The sequence below is a fragment of the Tiliqua scincoides genome, chromosome 3 (genome assembly GCF_035046505.1).
Source record: "Tiliqua scincoides isolate rTilSci1 chromosome 3, rTilSci1.hap2, whole genome shotgun sequence".
NCBI lineage: Eukaryota > Metazoa > Chordata > Lepidosauria > Squamata > Scincidae > Tiliqua > Tiliqua scincoides.
In genome coordinates, this window is record NC_089823.1 from 38,792,470 (window position 1) to 38,811,415 (window position 18,946).

The window sequence follows — 18,946 nt, forward strand, 5'->3', positions numbered from 1 at the left end:
AATGTGTTATTTCCAGAAATAAAAGCTTTCAGCTCTTTTATGAAACTCTTATTTATGCCTAGAGGAAACTCTTTCCAATCTTCAGCTTGCTACTTCTGAAAAAAAACCACACATATTCTCTCTTGGATGCCTGAAAACATTTTGGATTACGTATCCTGTTCAGTTTAGGGAATATTTGTACAGTGTGGTTTCCTTAAAAAGAAAACATACAGTAAGGCTGCAATCCTATATACATGTCCCTGAGAGGAAGCGTTGCTGAATAAAATGGGACTTATTTCTAAGTAAACATATATAGAATTGTTAGTACTGTGCTGGGTAGTTGCAATACAAGGACATCTGCAAGAGGGATCTGAAGGCCTTAGGGATGGACCTCAACAAGTGGGAAACCCTGGCCTCTGAGTGGCCCGCTTGGAGGCAGGCTGTGCAGCATGGCCTTTCCCAGTTTGAAGAGACACTTTGCCAACAGTCTGAGGCTAAGAGGCAAAGAAGGAAGGCCCATAGCCAGGGAGACAGACCAGGGACAGACTGCACTTGCTCCCGGTGTGGAAGGGATTGTCACTCCCGGATTGGCCTTTTCAGCCACACTAGACGCTGTGCCAGAACCACCTTTCAGAGCGCGATACCATAGTCTTTCGAGACTGAAGGTTGCCAATACAAGCTGGGTAGTGTTGATTTAATCACAGTATATCCAGCTAGCTAATACAGTAATTGCTCCAATGGGAATGCAGCTATGGGAAAAACACAGAATTCCCAGCTACTAACCTTCTCACACCTTTTTATTTTAAAGAAATACATTACAACTTGGAACCAAAACTGGATTTCAATCTGAATAGCAATCAACTGACTGGAATAAGCTAGGCTATTGTTGTTCTATAACATTTGAAAGTACTGTATGTATTTACTTCTTAAAACAAAAGCATTTCAATATAATTTTTAAGACACTGAATCACATGATTAGTCACATCTCTAATATGAGCATTTAAAATTATGTGGTATCAAAACAAAACTCCACTGATCATTTTGCATCCCCAACTCTGTTCCAGGTTGTACCACAACAACCAGTGAAAGACCAGGGTGGTAGAGCCCACTCTGCTCTGCTCACAGCTCATATCAAAGGAGAAACCCAAGACTGCAGAATTTTTAGCAGTTGAAAGGCTTACAAGGAGACCATGGGATGCAACAGAAAGACCTAACTGTGGCTCAGCTTCCATGAGCCACAAAAACATCCCCCAGCATCTGCTCTGTGCAGGGACTTTCCCCTTGCATTGAAGTGACATCTCTAATGGATTCTCTTGCTGCTTTGGCACATGTGATGCACCAGCTTTCACAGACCTATCCAAGAAATCCCTGTGCGGCGATGTAGCAGTGCCGGTGCAGGCTATGCTACAACTCTCAGGGGATTTTTGGCTGCTGGAGGTCTCCTCGGGGTAAGAGGACATTTGTCCCCTTGCCCTGGGGTAAGCCCCAGCAGCCCAACACGTCAGCTTGGACCCATGCCAGTGATATCACTCGTGCAAGTCCATGTTGATCAATGCAGGTGAATGAGGCCCAGGAAAGTGATTTGGATACAGTGCACACTGGCACTGCCAATCCTGCCCCATCACTACCCCATTGGTGCGCCTGGGCCTTGCGCTATTGCAAAGTGTTTTATGGTGCTTTTGCAGCAGCGCTGACAGAACACACATTATGCAGGCGCAAGCCCTTTTCAAAATTGGGCTATCAGTCCTGCAATGGTCTTATGAGGTCACTGTATTATTTTAGGGTGCCCTGATATGTGTCTCTGGTCCAATGCAAGTGCCAAACTGGCATGGTGGACAGATACAGCTCCTCTTAAGCAAAGTTTGAGTTTCTCAAGCCAAATTCAAAGGGACAATTTTTTCTTTTGTGCATCCCACTTCTTCTATCTCTTTCTTTACATGGAGAAGCACCCTTGAAAATTCCAAGTGGTTATATCTTGAGCAAAACCATCTCATCTGCAGAAAGGACATTGACATAATGTAGGAGTTTCATAGTCTCAAGGAAACACAAAACAAAACATAACATTTGGACTTTTGACCCCAGCAAAAGATCTTTTCCCATTCACATGTAAAGTCTGGTGCACTGACTCTTGCAGAACAGGATAACACAATCAAGCCTTTCCTTAGAAGGCAAGACCCCTTTCTTGGTATTCTCAATCTACTCTGTCCTGACACACAAAAACATTTCCCAACCCAGCATCTGATAGCTGGGGATGTCCCATCTAGAGCCATCCACACACATAAGGTTAGAGAAGATTGAGGCTAAAGTCTCAAAAAAATTATATATTGGCTTTGGCCAGAAAAAAATAAGAAATCGGGTCAGAGACTCTCCAACTGTGCATTCTCTGTGCTTAACTTGGTGTGTATGAGGATCACCTACTCCTTAAGCATTGTCATCTCACAGGAATCTCTGGCACAGACGCAGGAAGCCATATAAAGAACCCAAGAAAGGCTTCTATTGTCTCTACCATTCCTGCTGTTTTCCTTCTTATGTGTGCATCTTCCTCTGAAGCCCAGCAAAGTGCCCACCGAGTTGTCCAGAAAACACTTCCTGAATCTTTCCTGGGAAAGCACCCAAGGCTTTGTTATCTCACTTCCCTATCCTCAAACTTTCCAGGCTACTGCCCAACACCTGCTGGATTTGCCTAGCAAGCTCTTTATCTCAGCTACCTACCCCCTTGGATCCTGTCTTGCTACATGGTCCAATGAAACTGTCACAGCAGCTGCAGAGAGGTCTATTGGGCTGCAATAGTCTTCTGTATCTTTCCTCCTTCCTCCACTATCTTTACATGCACCAAACTGGTAGCACAATTTAGTGATGATTCATAGTAGCAGGGCAGGGCGGAGTGATCCGCCCCTGGTGTCAAATATGCCCAGGGTGTCAAAAACATAACAAAGCAGCTGGTAGACCTGGCCGCCCCTAGGAATCACAAGGTGGAGGCCTGGTCCATCATTGTATTGGCAACCTTCAGTCTCGAAAGACTATGGTATAGCGCTCTGAAAGGTGGTTCTGGAACAGCGTCTAGTGTGGCTGAAAAGGCCAATCCGGGAGTGATAATCCTAACAACACAGTCCTGGAACATGCTGGAATCCCTAGCATGTATGCACTGCTGAAACAGAGACGCCTGCATTGGCTCGGTCATGTCGTGAGAATGGATGATGGCCGGATCCCAAAGGATCTCCTCTATGGAGAACTCGTGCAAGGAAAGCACCCTACAGGTAGACCACAGCTGTGATACAAGGACATCTGCAAGAGGGATCTGAAAGCCTTAGGGATGGACCTCAACAAGTCCAACAAACCCTGGCCTCTGAGCGGCCCGCTTGGAGGCAGGCTGTGCAGCATGGCCTTTCCCAGTTTGAAGAGACACTTTGCCAACAGTCTGAGGCAAAGAGGCAAACATCACAGATGTCAAATATGCTAGGTATGCCACTGCTTATTTCTCTGCCACTTGAGGCTCTATCCTCTTGTCAGAAATCTATGCTTCCTGCACATTTCTGGAATCTGTGTGCTACTTCTGTGTGTGTTTTCAGCAGGACATCCCTCTCCCCTCCTCCATTTTGTGTCTCAACATTTCCTTCCCCTTTAGAAGTTAGGCTTCTCCATGTGTCTTTATTTTATGTCATAAGCAATACTGCTTAGGTTCTAGCAGTGAGAATGTGTGTTAGACATACTGCATATACTCTTAAATCACTGCTCATTTGCTGTTTACCCTTGATTTTTCATCCCTTCTTAAATATTGTGTATTTATCCCCCACCAAATAAATATTGCTGTGTTTGTATCTATATCCCCATCTCATCCATGTTAAATGTCATTTTCTGTTGGGGTGTGCCATGAACCAATATGTTCTCTGAGCACTTCTAGTAACAGTGGGCAAAAGCGTAATATTAGACTCTTGCAGCTCAATCCTATGCATGTCTACACAAAAATAATCTCAATGAGTTCAATAGGGTCTCTCCTCCCACCCCACCCCCATAAGCATATAGAGCAGTGGTTCTCAAACTTTTAAGCACCGGGACCCACTTTTAGAATGACAATCTGTTGGTACCCACAGGAAGTGATGTCATGGGCCAGAAGTGACATCATCAAACAGGAAAAATTTTTACACCCCCTCACACAACAAAATAAAGTCAAGTAAGTAAATTAAAAATTTACAATAAGTATAAGTTTAAAAATTTATTTAAAAGAAAGAAGAACCCTCCTAAACCACCCAAGTAGTTGCTGATCTGTTTTTTAAAAACTCCCCTATATGAATTTCAAAGTTGTAGCACCACCACTGAGAAGGCGCTCTCCTTTGTTGCTACCAACTTACTTGCATATAACAGAGTTAGTGAAGATAAGGTCACAAGTATCTTCCCCCACCACCACCACATAACTATGCATGCACACTCCTGTCTATATAAAGCACTCAACTATGCATGCACACTCCTTTATATATATAAAGCACTCAAAGGGCTGTAACTTACCAAATTGCATCTCTAACTACAAGCCAAAGCTGTTTGCTTTGTAGAGAAGACTGCATCATGAAGATCAATAAGGTAACCTATGCTACATCCAGACCATAAAATACAGGCTCCTTAACAACTCCCTTTTAATTCATTGCATTATAAATATGTCAGCTTAATTTCAAAGCAACCTTGCTCCTCAGGGAGTCATTTTATATTCATTGCCATGTCATTTGTTTTAATAATTCTGCTCCATCTGCTGAAACAGGTGTAAAGGGCTCTAACCAAGCCTTATAATGCCTTTCTCTGCCTCTTTGTCAAATCTGGCTTGTAACATTACAGACACATCCATCAATTGTATTTGTATTTGCTATTCAAAATGATAAACAGAGCAGATGAATTGACTTCATTTTCTGATCAACCTTTTCCTTTAGGTTGGTAAATTGAAATTCCAGTACAAAATTAAAATAATGAAGTATTGAAATTGAACCATTCTGAAATGTTTCATTTTTAGTGCAATGAAAAGCATTCTCAAATGCTCTAGTTTTTACTTTGAACAATTTTAGCACATCATTCAAACATTGCTACCCCCCTTACTCCTTTAAAAAAATATATATATTTGTGCAATTTAAGCCAAAGTTCTAATTTTAATGTTCAGAATTTGAAATCCTAGATTGCTGTTGTGCATTCAATTACATAGTTAGTTGAGTGTTGAGTACAGAATGTCAATTCTATTTCTAAAAATAAGTTCGTAGTTAAAGAATTATTCCATAGAATGAAATTTATTACTCATAAGAAGTCTGAGTGCTTGTTATATACAGTAGAACCTCCAAAGTTGACCACCTCTCTATATTGACCACCTCCTTAAGTTGACCTAATTTTCACAGTATGGACAGACACTACATGTACACGATGGGAGACTAACCTCTCTATATTGACCACCTCCGTAAGTTATATCTTGACCACTTCGACCATTGCACAGACCATTGCACAATTTATGCTCCGTAAGTTGCCCTTATGCCTGCTAGCGCGTGTGCAAAAGGGTTTTTATAGGTGGGCAGACTGCACATAGCCAACAAACCTGCGCCGGCTGACGATTGTACCTGGACATGTACCAAATTGTGAGGGACATGAGGTTGCTTGTGCATAGTGAAGCCACTGTTCTTTCACTTTGGTTCCCATCACCAGTGCATTACTTTACACTTATATTGTACACTCAACAGCTTTTAGTGAGGGACCATATCAAACACCTTCTGGCATTTAGTGAATCTGAGGAGACCCATTGGAGACCAGGCAGCCTAAGTCAAAAAGTGTTGTTGTTTTTTAGCTGTTGGGGCTATATCACATGCTACATGCTATGGGCTGGCAAGGGATAGCATTGGTCTGCCTGTCTGCTATGAAACCAAGTATTTTTTTTTAAACTTACAATTTTTTTAAGCTTATGAATTTTCAGGGTTTTTTTTTTTTAAAAACACTGATTGTGGGCTGTTTATTCTCTGTTTCTTGATATAGATATAGATTATATAAATAGTAAGCATCACAAGAGGATCAATTCTCATTGATATTTGCAATAAAACTTTTTAAAAATCCAATCTAAATAATAACTTGGCCTTGCATTTGTTGTGCTGGGAGCTAAACATGATAATATTTAAATGCTTTTTTTCCGTATGTTGACCACCTCCCTATGTTGACCAATTTCCTCCAGTCCCTTGGGTGGTCAACTTAAAGAGGTTCTACTTTGTATGTATGTATGTATTGTTTGCATGTGTTATTTGCTCAATAGAAGTGAAAATATTGCTATTTCCATGAATGAATGTTCATATAGACTTGTAGTAGGGAAACTGTTCCTATCAGCTATTCATTATTTTATATTTCTGTTCTGCAGGCGGAGTTACATTGGTTAAAGTGACAGTAACATAGAGTAAAAAGGATATTTTTGAAATTTATGACACGCTAAGGAATATAAAACAGGTAAATGAATATGTTGCCAGAACATTAAGCTGAGGGATAATGTATTATAACCTATTAAAATGTGTTATAGTCCTACTGGTCGACTTAAATTGCATATTTGCATGCAAGAATAGTCCCCCATCCGACAACCAAGGTACTGTTTAATTAAGGAGCTTATCTTTGCAAGACATTGCTTGGCGTCTCTTATTTCTGCATTGTGGCCAAGTGTCTACGTATCCTATTCTATGCTTTAAACCAGGGGTGCCCAAACCCCGGCCCGGGGGCCACTTGCAGCCCTCGAGACCTCTCAATGCGGCCCTCAGGGAGTCCCCAGTCTCCAATGAGCCTCTGGCCCTCTGGAGATTTGTTGGAGCCCACACTGGCCCGATGCAACTGCTCTCAGCCTGAGGGCAACGGTTTGACCTCTTGCTTGAGCTATGGGATGAGGGCTCCCTCCACTGCTTGCTGTTTCACATCTGTGATGCAGCAGCGGCAGCAAAGGAAAGACCAGCCTTGCTTTGTGCAAGGCCTTTTATAGGCCTTGAGCTATTTCAAGACCTTCATTCACTCATATAAGTTCATCTTTAATATATTCATTTATGTAAACTTATGTAAATTTATTCAAATTTTAAATGTAAATTAATTCTTTTTTCCCCCCGGCCCCCCCCCGACACAGTGTCAGAGAGCTGATGTGGCCCTCCTGCCAAAAACTTTGGACACCCCTGCTTTAAACCAATGGGTTCCAACTGTTTTCCACACAGCCCTGGGTTCTTTGAAAGCTTATCAATAATTTGTCACTGGGAAGCTCAATAAAGGCAGATATATTGACTGAAAGATACTCATGGTTTTTCCTTGCAATACATAAAAATAAAGAAGTGTTGGGTGTGCTCTGGGGAATACTCTCAGTACATGTGTGGTGATGGTGAGGCCCCTTGGGCCTGTACAGTGCTCCGTATAAACTCAGTTTGCACCTTAGAACAGGGTAGTCTAACATGGGGTGGGTCCAAGAGAGGACCATGGGTGCGTGGCCCCCCAACTAACACCAGAGGGGAAGGGCACCTACCAGGACAGGAAACAGTCCAAGCACAGCCAGGAACCCAGGTCTATCCACCTGGAAGAGGCAGAATGGGAACCCAGGTCTACCAGGCAGGTAGATCTGGGGTCCAAGTCCAGGCAGGAGCCCAGATCTACCCACCTAGCAAATCTCAGCCATGGAGGACATTAAGTTCCACCCAGAGCTACCTGCCTGGTTGACCTGGGCTTTGGAGTTGGTAGTGCTCATGGGTACCCCCCCCCCCCAAACACAAATACTGGATCTGTCCTTGCCAACATGAGATCTGCAGACCTCATGTGACCTGCAAGGCCCTTTTTGGCAGCCCTCGAAAAGTTCTATTGCACCCACAACCACCACCTCTGCCTCCTGAACCTGCCAAGTGACTTTGGCAAGCTCAGAACCTGGACATAATTGGCAGTGATGTCATCATGTCACTGCCAATTATCTTGAGTGTCTGTGCATGCAAGGGATGATGCCAAAGTTGTGCGCCCCACTTCCCGGCTGTTAAAAGTTGGACCACCCTGCCCTAGAACATTATGAGACTTTCTGCAAGGGATAAGGCAGATGTGCAGGTTTTTCCAAGCAACCAAGTCAATGTGGGAAAGAATTCTCTGAGGTGAGAAAGTGTGAAAACCACTAATGTAAAACTATTGTGTATTATAATATTGACTTCAGCACATTGTGGGATAGTCTGAATGAGTTCATGTGTTGGGGATAGGGGTTTTGAAATCTGCATCTGAATTGGTTATCTAAAACTGGATGCAATGCATCTGAGTTCTGGAGCTAAGAAATGGACTTTCCTTAATGTTTTGAATGTGGTTTCCAAACTTTTTTGACTGGCAGCTCCCTTGACACACTGGGCCATTGGCCATGGCTCCACATTAGGGCTACAATCCTATACATCAGGGCTGGTCAAACCCCAGCCTGAGGGCTGAATCCATGGAATCCATGAATCCTTCCCTCGTGACTGGCACTTACGGTTCTGGCATGCTGCAGGACTTTATGTTCCTAGATCAGGACAACATGATACTCTGGGCAGTCGTGTCTTCGCGGAAATCCAGGCACAATATCCACTGGGGCATTGCACCATAGACACGACTGGCCAGAGCATTGTGTTGTCCTGATCTGTAGACATGAAGTCCCACAGCATGCCAGAACTGTAAGTACCAGTTGCATCAGGGACCTCATTCCCAGTGTGCAGCTGTCGCAACTTTGAGTGCCACTGCTATACATTGTATAGAGTGGCAGTTTTTGTGAGGATTCTGCAGCTCCCTGGAGAGCCACAGCTCACAGTTTAGGTACCACTGCTCTTTTCCCTTATTTTAATGCTACTCATATTATTTATTCAGGAACTATCCATAAGAAATGGTTTTACAACTTTATCAGCAGTAGAATGAAGGTATAGTTCATTTTTCAGTATGTTGTAGCATATGCCTCCAAGCATCTCTTTCCATCCAGTCATGTTGTTCTTACTGAAGAGTCCCAATGTTATATGCATTTTTACAGCATCTAATAATGTGTCAGGCAAAGGCCAACATTTTCTTTTGTCCTTGTGTGGAGGCCAAGCCTTCCATGAAATTAATTCCTTGTATCACAGCTAAAAATAAACAGATTGTCCTGGAAGATTTGTCAGCAAAGCCGTTAATACCCAATCTGCAGGTAAAGGACTTGGTAGCTTTGTTTGGCTGTTATTTCATATCAATAGACACAATTGTTACAGAATTTAGACAGTCAGACCCAGGTGTGAATTGTCAGGCTTGGTCCTGCCTAAAGTTAAGTATGTAGGGCAGGGGTTCTAAAACTGTGTCACGACACCTGAAGGCATCCTGAGGCACTCCCTGGGGCATTGTGTGTCACCACAGCTAGCCAGCAGTGTGACTGCATGGGACACTACAGATGGCAGTAGGAGGCTCAGCCAAGCAGGTCGAGCTCCTGCACACAGTTTTCACATGCTGGGGAAGGCTCTCCCACCACCACAAGCCTTTTACCTATGTTTGTAGCATCTCACATGGCTTCCGAACCCAGAAGTAACTGGTGATGATGTCATCCCTTGTCACTTTTGGGAGCCAGGCACTGCGTTTGCCATGTGGGGGATGTTGCAGAGTACCGAAGATTGGGAAATAATTAGGGTGTGACCCAATGCATGTTCATTCAACAGTTAAGTCCCACTTTGTTCAGCTGGGCTTTCCCCAGATAAGTATGGACAGGATTATGCCTTAGCCCCATTTGTTTTAATGGAAAAGTAATCTCCCATCTCCCACCAAATTGCTTTCTTAAACCTCTCAAATGGTTCTTTCTTCAAATTTCAGATTCTTTTTTTTCTAACCTTAGGCTTTCCACTCAAACTTTCAAGTATCCTCACATGCATACAAAAATCTACCCTATAAGCTGCAGTTTATTCATTTCCAGTCATCTGTGAAGAAGCATATTCTCAGAAAACGGGAAACTTTTTGTCCATGTTTTAAGACATTTTTTTGTAGTTTCTGTAATCAAATTGTAGTGACTTTGGCTGAAATAATTCCTTGGAACTTGAAATCATGTGGATTTTTGGCTTGCCTAAATATAAAGCTGACTCAGATCCTCAAGAAAACTCTTTTAAGGTTGAGCCCTTAATTAGCCAGCCAAATGAGTCAGTGCCATCCATCCCTCATGCAGCTGCTCTGATGGAAAGAACGGTTTTGGGTATCGCTGTAACCTTGAATAGCAGTGACATTGCTTTTTTTCAGGACAGATGAAAGGACATTTGTAGGAACAAGACTGAGCCAAAAACGTCCTGTCTACAAACGAGAGAAACCTCCTTGGACACTGAAAACATAGACAGCAAAATAAAGGACTTTAGTACATAATGATGTTGAGCTCTGTTGCAAAAATTACCATATGAGCACTGGACAAAACACTGGACAAAGACTTGGGTGGCTAAAGGCCACACATGATTCTTATTTTAGTTTATTTAAAAGATTTTAGCCCACTTTTCCAGCACATCAGAGTCTGAGGCAGCTTACGGAAATTAAAAACACAAAACTGAGAAGGAAACCCAATACAATACAGATACTATTTTTTTTGAAACATAACACTAAAAAGTTTATGCATCCAATTCTATGCATGTCTACTAAGTCCCATTATGGTCAATGGGGCTTACTCCCAGGTAGGTGTGGATAGGATTGCAGCCTTAGAAAGTAAAAACAAAAAAAGCCAGCCATTCACAATTAAAACTCACTATCATTAAGGGCAGTTGTCAAAGTTTGTCTTACATAGAATCAACTTAAGGGGATTCTGTCTGGCTCTTTACAGGACCTTAGTGTGAAGCCGAACTGGACAGCCACTTCATATGGGACACAGCTTCATACAGGTGCATACAAGGAACAGAACAGATACCTGTGTTATTATTCAAATGTAACACTTCACCCACATTTTCCACTATAAGAACTAAAGAGAATTTGGGGGAAAAACAATGTTCAAAATAGCCTTGAATATGAAAAAAATATATCAGCCATATCCATAGAGAGACCGAGAGTAGAGTTGCCTGGTTTCTGCCATACAGTACAGTACCTGCATAATGCTCTGGTCTCTGCTCTGGTCAGAATGACAAGGACCACTGAAAGGCTGCTTCACCTACCTCTCAAGAAGAATAGCAGGCAAGGGAAAGGCCAGCTTGCCCTGGCCTTATCTGTCAGCCAGAGAAGGAGCAGCTGCACAGAGCTTGTGTCACTCCTCCCTGCCAGAAAGAACACTGCTCAAATGGCCAACTGCCCAAAGATTGAACAATCTGGCCTCTGCCATCAACCAAAGGAATAAGAGTTACTGAGGTGTGAATAAGGGCCAGCTTGTCCATGATGCAGATGATACAGCTCATGTTGAGTAGCAGATTTCACTCAGAGGCTGCTGCTGCCGCCTTTCTCCAACCAGTCCCAGATGGAGCGCTACACGCTGCCTCCCACTCACTAAAGATGAGTGGCTTGAAAGGTAGCATCTGGCCCCTATTTTTATCTTGCTCCTTCCTCCTGCAGACCCTTTAAACAAAACAGGAAGTGCAGGACATAGTGGAACTGGTCCCAGTGTGTTCTGCACTTCCTGTTTTATTTAAAAGAACTATGTGAAGGAGGAGCGAGTGGGAGGGGGGTAGACCTGATTTTATTTTTAGCAGCAGCCCTGCTTGGATGCAAGGGAGTGAGAAAAAGATCACACGGATTGTACCCCTCCTAGCTGGGTGACTAGGAGGAGGTGGCAGTGAGGGCAGCAACAAATTTTGTACACCTCAGATGTGATTTGCCTTCAGGCCATGCCTCTGTGTGTCTGTGAGTGTGCACATAAAGAGATTTCTTTATTGTTGCAATTTGTTGTAATTCACCTTGAGGACAATTCAATCAAAAGGCAGGGTATAAATCTTCAAAAATATAAGTAGTGCTCACTTGCAAGAATCCGTTGGTATCACTGAGTAGACTCAAAAATTGGTATATAAATCATTGCAAGTAAAAGCCCTTGTGATATTTGTGAAGTAATATTAATTCCACTGTGGGCCCCAGCTTAAATATTTGACCCAAACATGTTGCTGAAATGTTAATTTTTTCCCCCTGCATTACAGCAAAACCAGTTTCCAGAGAATACCCAAAAGACCAGAGAAGGAAAGTGGCTTGCGGAAAGTGGCATCCAGGGTACTTTTTTAAACAAATAGAAGAGCTTATTAAGAAAATCCTGTCCCCAGATAACTTATTTTAAGGAATAGGACATGTGTAGATTCAACTGCATTTATAAATCAAAAGCAAATATCTAAGCAATGTCCAAATGTTTTGCTCATGGTTTTTTAATCTTTAAAATTATTTCTGACATGCTGTGTGCTGTGGAACTCCCCAGGCACATTTGCATGTACCATAGAAACGGCATTGCATAATAGAGAGAAGCAAATACTCCCTTCTACAGAAACCCACACATTTCCTGAACTCTCTTTCTCTTAACTTTGGAGGTGCGGCAGACTTGTCTGAGGGACAAAAAAGGTTGGGAGACATTAACAGCCCAATCCGATTGTCTAATTCTTGTGTTCTGCCAGCAGAGAATTTAAGTAGGATCGGTCTGTAAGATCATTTTGCTGTTTGCCATTGCTAGTTGGTGCTGCAGGAAGAGAAGGAGCATTCCAGGACTTGGAAGTTAACGTCTGCTTGCCTCCTGGGCAGAGATCTATAAACACTTAGACGAACTTTTCTTTTTAAATTTATTTTTGAGACTACAGTGTCATTTTTAGTTCATTATTTTCCTTGGGGACAGGACAAACACATTTAGAAGGGGGAAAACCCACTGTAAGTGGCTCTGAGCTCCAGGGATGAGTGAGTTTATACTCTGAACTGATGAATGAATAATAGGTGGCAAAGTCACCCTTCCAGCAATAGAATAGTATACTTGCTAGGAATTATTTCTCTTCTACCTCACCTAGCTCATGCAAGGTCTACTGAGCTTTCTTGTCCTATTCCACAGCAGCTTCTTAACAAGAAGCTCACAGAGGTTGACAGCTCCTGTTATAGAACCCGAGTGTCCCTTCAACCTCTTTGCTTGTTCTTCAGTTTCTCTGCCTTGCTCTGCCCTGACTCTCCATGAATCTTACATCACCTTTCTGACCTTAATTGTCCCCAATCCAATTATGGGCGCAATCCTAACCCCTTATGTCAGTGCTTTCTGGCACTGACATAAGGGCAATGCAGCTCCGAGGTAAGGGAACAAACATTCCCTTACTTTGAGGAGGCCTCCGTGAGTGACACCCAACTGCAGGATGCAGCACATGTCCCATTGGCACCGCTATGCCAGTGCTGGAAAGCACTGACATAAGTGGTTAGGATTACTCCCTATGTCACTCATGTCTTGATTTAAGTCTTGACAACAAACCGTTTGTGATCCTTTAATACCCACTCAGGGCTGTGTTCTTGCACCAACCTTGTTTGGGATTTTCTTCACTGTCCTGCTGAAGCATGCCTTTGGAACCGCAACAGAAGGCATCTATCTCCGGACCAGATCAGACGGAAAGCTCTTCAACCTCTCCAGACTGAGAGCAAAGTCCAAAGTTCAGCTGAAATGTCTGCGTGAATTCCTCTTTGCTGACAATGCAGCTGTCACTACCCACTCTGCCAAAGATCTCCAGCAGCTCATGGATCGTTTTAGCAAGGCCTGCCAAGATTTTGGACTGACGATCAGCCTGAAGAAAACACAGGTCATGGTTCAGGATGTGGACTCACCTCCCTGCATTACAATCTCTGCGCATGAACTGGAGGTTGTCCATGACTTTGTGTACCTTGGCTCAACGATCTCTGACACTCTTTCTCTCGATTCCGAACTAAACAAATGCATCAGTAAAGCAGCTACCACGTTTTCCAGACTCACAAAGAGAGTCTGGTCCAACGAGAAGCTGACGGAACATACCAAGATCCAGGTCTACAGAGCTTGCGTCCTGAGTACACTTCTGTACTGCAGCGAGTCATGGACTCTCTGCTCACAACAGAAGAGGAAACTGAACGTTTTCCACATGCGCTGCCTCCGACGCATTCTCGGCATCACTTGGCAGGACAAAGTTCCTAACAACACAGTCCTGGAACGTGCTGGAATCCCTAGCACGTGCTGGAATCCCTAGCTGAAACAGAGACGCCTGTGTTGGCTCGGTCATGTCGTGAGAATGGATGATGGCCGGATCCCAAAGGATCTCCTCTATGGAGAACTCGTGCAAGGAAAGCGCCCTACAGGTAGACCACAGCTGCGATACAAGGACATCTGCAAGAGGATCTGAAGGCCTTAGGAGTGGACCTCAACAAGTGGGAAACCCTGGCCTCTGAGCGGCCCGCTTGGAGGCAGGCTGTGCAGCATGGCCTTTCCCAGTTTGAAGAGACACTTAGCCAACAGTCTGAGGCTAAGACGCAAAGAAGGAAGGCCCATAGCCAGGGAGACAGACCAGGGACAGACTGCACTTGCTCCCATTGTGGAAGGGATTGTCACTCCCGAATTGGCCTTTTCAGCCACACTAGATGCTGTTCCAGAACCACCCTTCAGAGCGCGATACCATAGTCTCTTGAGACTGAAGGTTGCCAACAACAACAATACCCACTCACTGGTAATCTAGCCTCCCTCTGTTTCACAGTAGGGTCAACCCTGCTAGTGCATCTAGCAAGGGAGAAGCTATGAGATATTACTACATAGCTTTGCAATCTAATCCAGTATCTCAGTCCTGAAGATTATTCCTCAGAGATGCCAAGGTCCCAGTTAGGGAACAGTTGTTTTATCAACACAGGGCTACAAAACTACAAGGCCACTCACTCAGGCTGTGATTCAGCCCTGCTGCTTCACCAGAACACATGGTCTGGAGAAGCAGCAGCTTTATGGCTGCCATAAAACGCTACGTGCCATACATCCTGGCCTGACAAATCATAAGTAACAAAGGCAACAGTGGCCACCACGGGAGCTCTGGCACCTGTAAGTTGGCACTAAAGTCAGGGAATGGGCAGAACAGGAAGGGGATGGAGACTGGGGAGAGAAAGGGGTGTATGTGCTGAGGTTAGAAGGGGACAATTATTGGCTGCAGCAGCTCCACCTATCTCCTTCTAGGCTTTGATCCACCTATCCAGGTCCACTTGGACTTGTACCAGCAAAATTGCTAGTGCAGATCTGAGTAGACCCATGGGGACAGCAGAGGCGCACTCTGAGGCAAGGGAATCAATATTCCCTTACCTCAAGGAGGCCTCTGGGACTCAATCTCCCCCAATTGGATGCAGTTGGTACCCCATTGGCACAGTTGCATCTGTGCCAGGGAAGTTACATTGAATAGGTGTTTTCAGAAGGACTTGTTTCTCAGCCAACAGATGAACTCTCTTGGTTCATCTTTACTATCTCCCTAGCCCAGGAGTTGATTCTGGAGATGCATATTGCATGCTGTTACAATATATTGACTAGCAGTTTCCATTTGTAATTCTATTTTTGTGGTTCTTAGGTACAAGAAGCAGCAATAATTGGAAGGATACTCTTTGTTATACTTTCTCTGAAAACAGCAAATCAGGATTTACATTTTGGGGGATTATATTTTGATATAGTAATTTTTTCCTATACATGAAGAGGAACATAGACAAGAAGGCAGTCGTGTATATTCTACTTCCCCCAGCAAAATCTGCTTCCTGTCTTCTGTTGCTACACCAGTGGTGGCTGGGGAATTGTGGGAAAGAGATGATTGTGCCCACTTACCAGAATACAGAGAACGATTTCTTTCTTCTCCTGTTACTACAGCGGTGCAGCCTAGTACTAGAATATTTTACATGACAAGCTTTGCTCTGACAGCTAAAGATAGAGCCAAAGGCAAAAAAGATCAGTCAAGTAAATAAACTTCAGTCCCATCCTCTTCTTTATTAATGTTGGGAAACTGTTGAAGTTCATGAAAATGTCACTTGCAGAGTGTCACGGTCTTTCATCCCTTTGACCATTCCTACATGCTCTTGGTTCATTGTCTTAATTCTCCCTTTGAGTCAGAAATGCCTGTTCTTAGATTGTGTAGTCTGCTATCTCAAAGGTCTTAGCACTTCATGCAAAAGCCAAACACAGTTCCCAGGCATATAAGCCTTACATAGAGTACAAGTTCTTGAACACATCAACCTGGCTGGTCAGACATCCCAAACATAGATGTGCAAATCCTCAGGGTAAACTGCCCTACAGTAGGTGCCACCACCTCTTTTAACAGCTAATCATCTAGCCAAGGGCCAGACTTAGATAGATCGGTTCCTTTGTATTCACACAAACAAAAGCCTGTGATAATAAATTGTTTATTTAAAGAATAGAATTATGGTTATATATTTCTTGAAAGGCATTAAGTATTTGAGAGAATAAATGCAATATACACACAATGCTAAAATAAAACCAAGCTCCTGAGCTTACTTATTCCAAATGCTCACCAGGATCTTTTAACCCTGAGGATAGCCTCTTTTTAACCTGCCATTCCATGGGTGATACAAACAGCTGCCCATGCTGGAAAAGGCAAGAAGTAGCTCATCCCTACTCACCAACAGTTTTTCAATACCTTAAAATTACCTTTTGTCCAGCCAGATTCCAGACCAACCAAAGTGTCTGACAAATGACCTCACCAGCTGGTGTTACAGCAGGTCACTCACTCTGACCCCTCCCAACTGGAAAATCACTGCTGCTGCAAATTGTTACTTCAAATATCATGTCCTTGTTACCAGCTTTTTTATCAGGATCCTTTACTGCTGCTAGGCTGGGACAATGATAAGAAGCTGCTCTTAGCCTACTAACAAGCTCTGTTCCCATAGCTGCTTCAAAATGGCTTCTGGCCTACAAAACAGAGTGAGATCGGAGCCAGTGATTTTAACTTGTTCTTCACACTGAGATATATCTATCTTCTCCAATGTGCAGACAGCATACTGTGTTTAAGCTTTTGGTTGATTCAGTGGTGTCACTAAGGAGGCGTGAGTTGGTGGACCAGCCTGGGTGACATGCGGTGGGGTGTGGCAGGGGATGACAGGCACATTGCCCAAGCCCCTGCCAAGTAGCCTTCATGCCACATTTGGAGCTGAAAGTTCCCCCCCACCTACCCTTGCATCCAATTGGCCACAAATCACAGCTTTCTGGAAGCCATTGGCTGTGTTGCATTGATGCACTGATGTCATCACATCACCACCAAACTACTTCTGGGTGCTATGCTTTGTGCCTGCGCATCAGATGGGCCCAGGCCAGTTGTTGCCAGAGTACGTGTCGCTCAGCATGGTGGGTAAGGGGGGTGTTTTGCATCAGGAGGATGGCATCTGCCCAAGGGAGGAGAATACATTGGCAATGCCACTGGGATGCCCAGGAAGTAAGATATGTACCAGACTATTCTTAAGTTCGCCTTACATGTATCTTCAAGTGACTTGAAACAAAATTAATGTGAGGAGTTCCACCATGAATGATGGGTAAATTGCCAGCAAGGAAAAGCATGGCATAAAGTCAGGCACATTTGCAATGAGAGCAACAATTTCCTTGTTGCTCATGCTAAACCACATGTTGACTCAAAATTCTACAATTACAAACAGCATTGTCCTGCAAGTACCTTCATTGTGGAGTAGATGTGGTTTATCAGTACTCAAACTGAGTTGCCAGTAATCATAGTTCTCACCCCTATAGTGCCCACCCATTGTATCAGTATGCAGTAGATTTTCTTTCTTTACCAAATTCCTACTCTGCCTTTCCCTTGTCAGGTAGCAAGGCACCACTGCATGTACCCTCTGGTGGCACCACTCTCCCTCACAAACATCAAACATGCATATAAATGCAGGGAACAGGTGTTGCTGATGCTATTGAGTCTTTTGTTCCTCAATCTGTGTTTCTCCTTGTCACCCACAGACAGCTGCCCCACAGTCGAAGACACTATGTAAACCTCAAGGAAAGCTGCCTGCCTGCCTGCCTATGGTGACCAGAATGTGAAACCAGCTGCTGCTCAGCGAGGTTGCCAATCGCCTCATTCCAGTCAGGCCCCTGTGGCTTTGCAAACTCCATGGCAGACAGTGAATCAACTGATGTAGCCAGACCTCAAAAGGCACTTCTTTCTTGTCTGTCTGTTGGATAATTTGCAATGGCCAACAGCCTAGCTTGGAGGAAGTGGTGGTCAACCCCACTTGTGTGTTTTGCTTTCAGATGCTGCTCTGTTGCTGATATAGTTCAATAAAAGCTTTGACTGGATCACACTGGTTGTTTCTTAGCAGATAGAGATCCCTTCGTCAGTGTGTTGTTGCTGTGATACTCATTTATTGTCTTTCCTGTTCAACAAGCATAGTAGCACTTGTGGCACTAATCTGCAGAAACCTGACAATGTAGTCAGATTGGCTGTTTTGGCCAATGCAAGAAGACACCCCTCCCCCCCGAGATTATTGCACAGGCCTGCATAAGAAGGGTATTGGTCATGGGTCCCACTTACCTGATTTGGATGACTAATCATTTGAATGTTCTGCAGGCTGGAAGAGTACTAGTTCTGTCAGTAGTTGTTGGTGACTCCGTTTTATCTCTAATTTGTTCTCTGGATCCTTTGGCTCCTTTTCTCTAGTCCATTTCTACAGCAAGCAGGTTTTGACATCAGTGTACCTGCAGTGGAGAAAGGGGCTATGGAATACCTTTAATGTACCATGGATAGTTCAACTTTTTAACTCACTCTCTATATGATAATTGGAATAAAAAATACCCTAGATTCTGAAGTAAGACTGACCCAGCAGCTGTTATTCAACCTTATAACTAGGGCCAGTCTCTCCATGAGACTGACTGAGGGCCCAATCCTATCCAATTTTCCAGCACCAGTGCAGTCGCAAGGCAGCCTCAAGGTAAAGGAACAAATGTTCCCATACCTTAAGGAGGCCTGTGTGACTGCTGCCCCACCATAAGATTGCAGTGCCTGCCCCATTGGCACAAATGCAGCAGCACTGGAAAACTGGATAGGATTGGGCTCTGAGGCAGTAGCCTCAGGGAGCAGATAGGTGGGGGATT

At 43.8% G+C, this 18,946-nt stretch overlaps 1 long non-coding RNA gene across 1 annotated transcript; it reads left to right on the top strand.

The window, feature by feature from the left end:
* Positions 1–4,069: 4,069 nt before the first annotated feature.
* LOC136643758 (uncharacterized) lies at positions 4,070–18,002 on the top strand. Its single transcript, XR_010794058.1, has 3 exons — positions 4,070–4,150; positions 6,347–6,432; positions 17,816–18,002. It is a non-coding gene; the product is annotated as an uncharacterized lncRNA (long non-coding RNA).
* Positions 18,003–18,946: the final 944 nt, after the last annotated feature.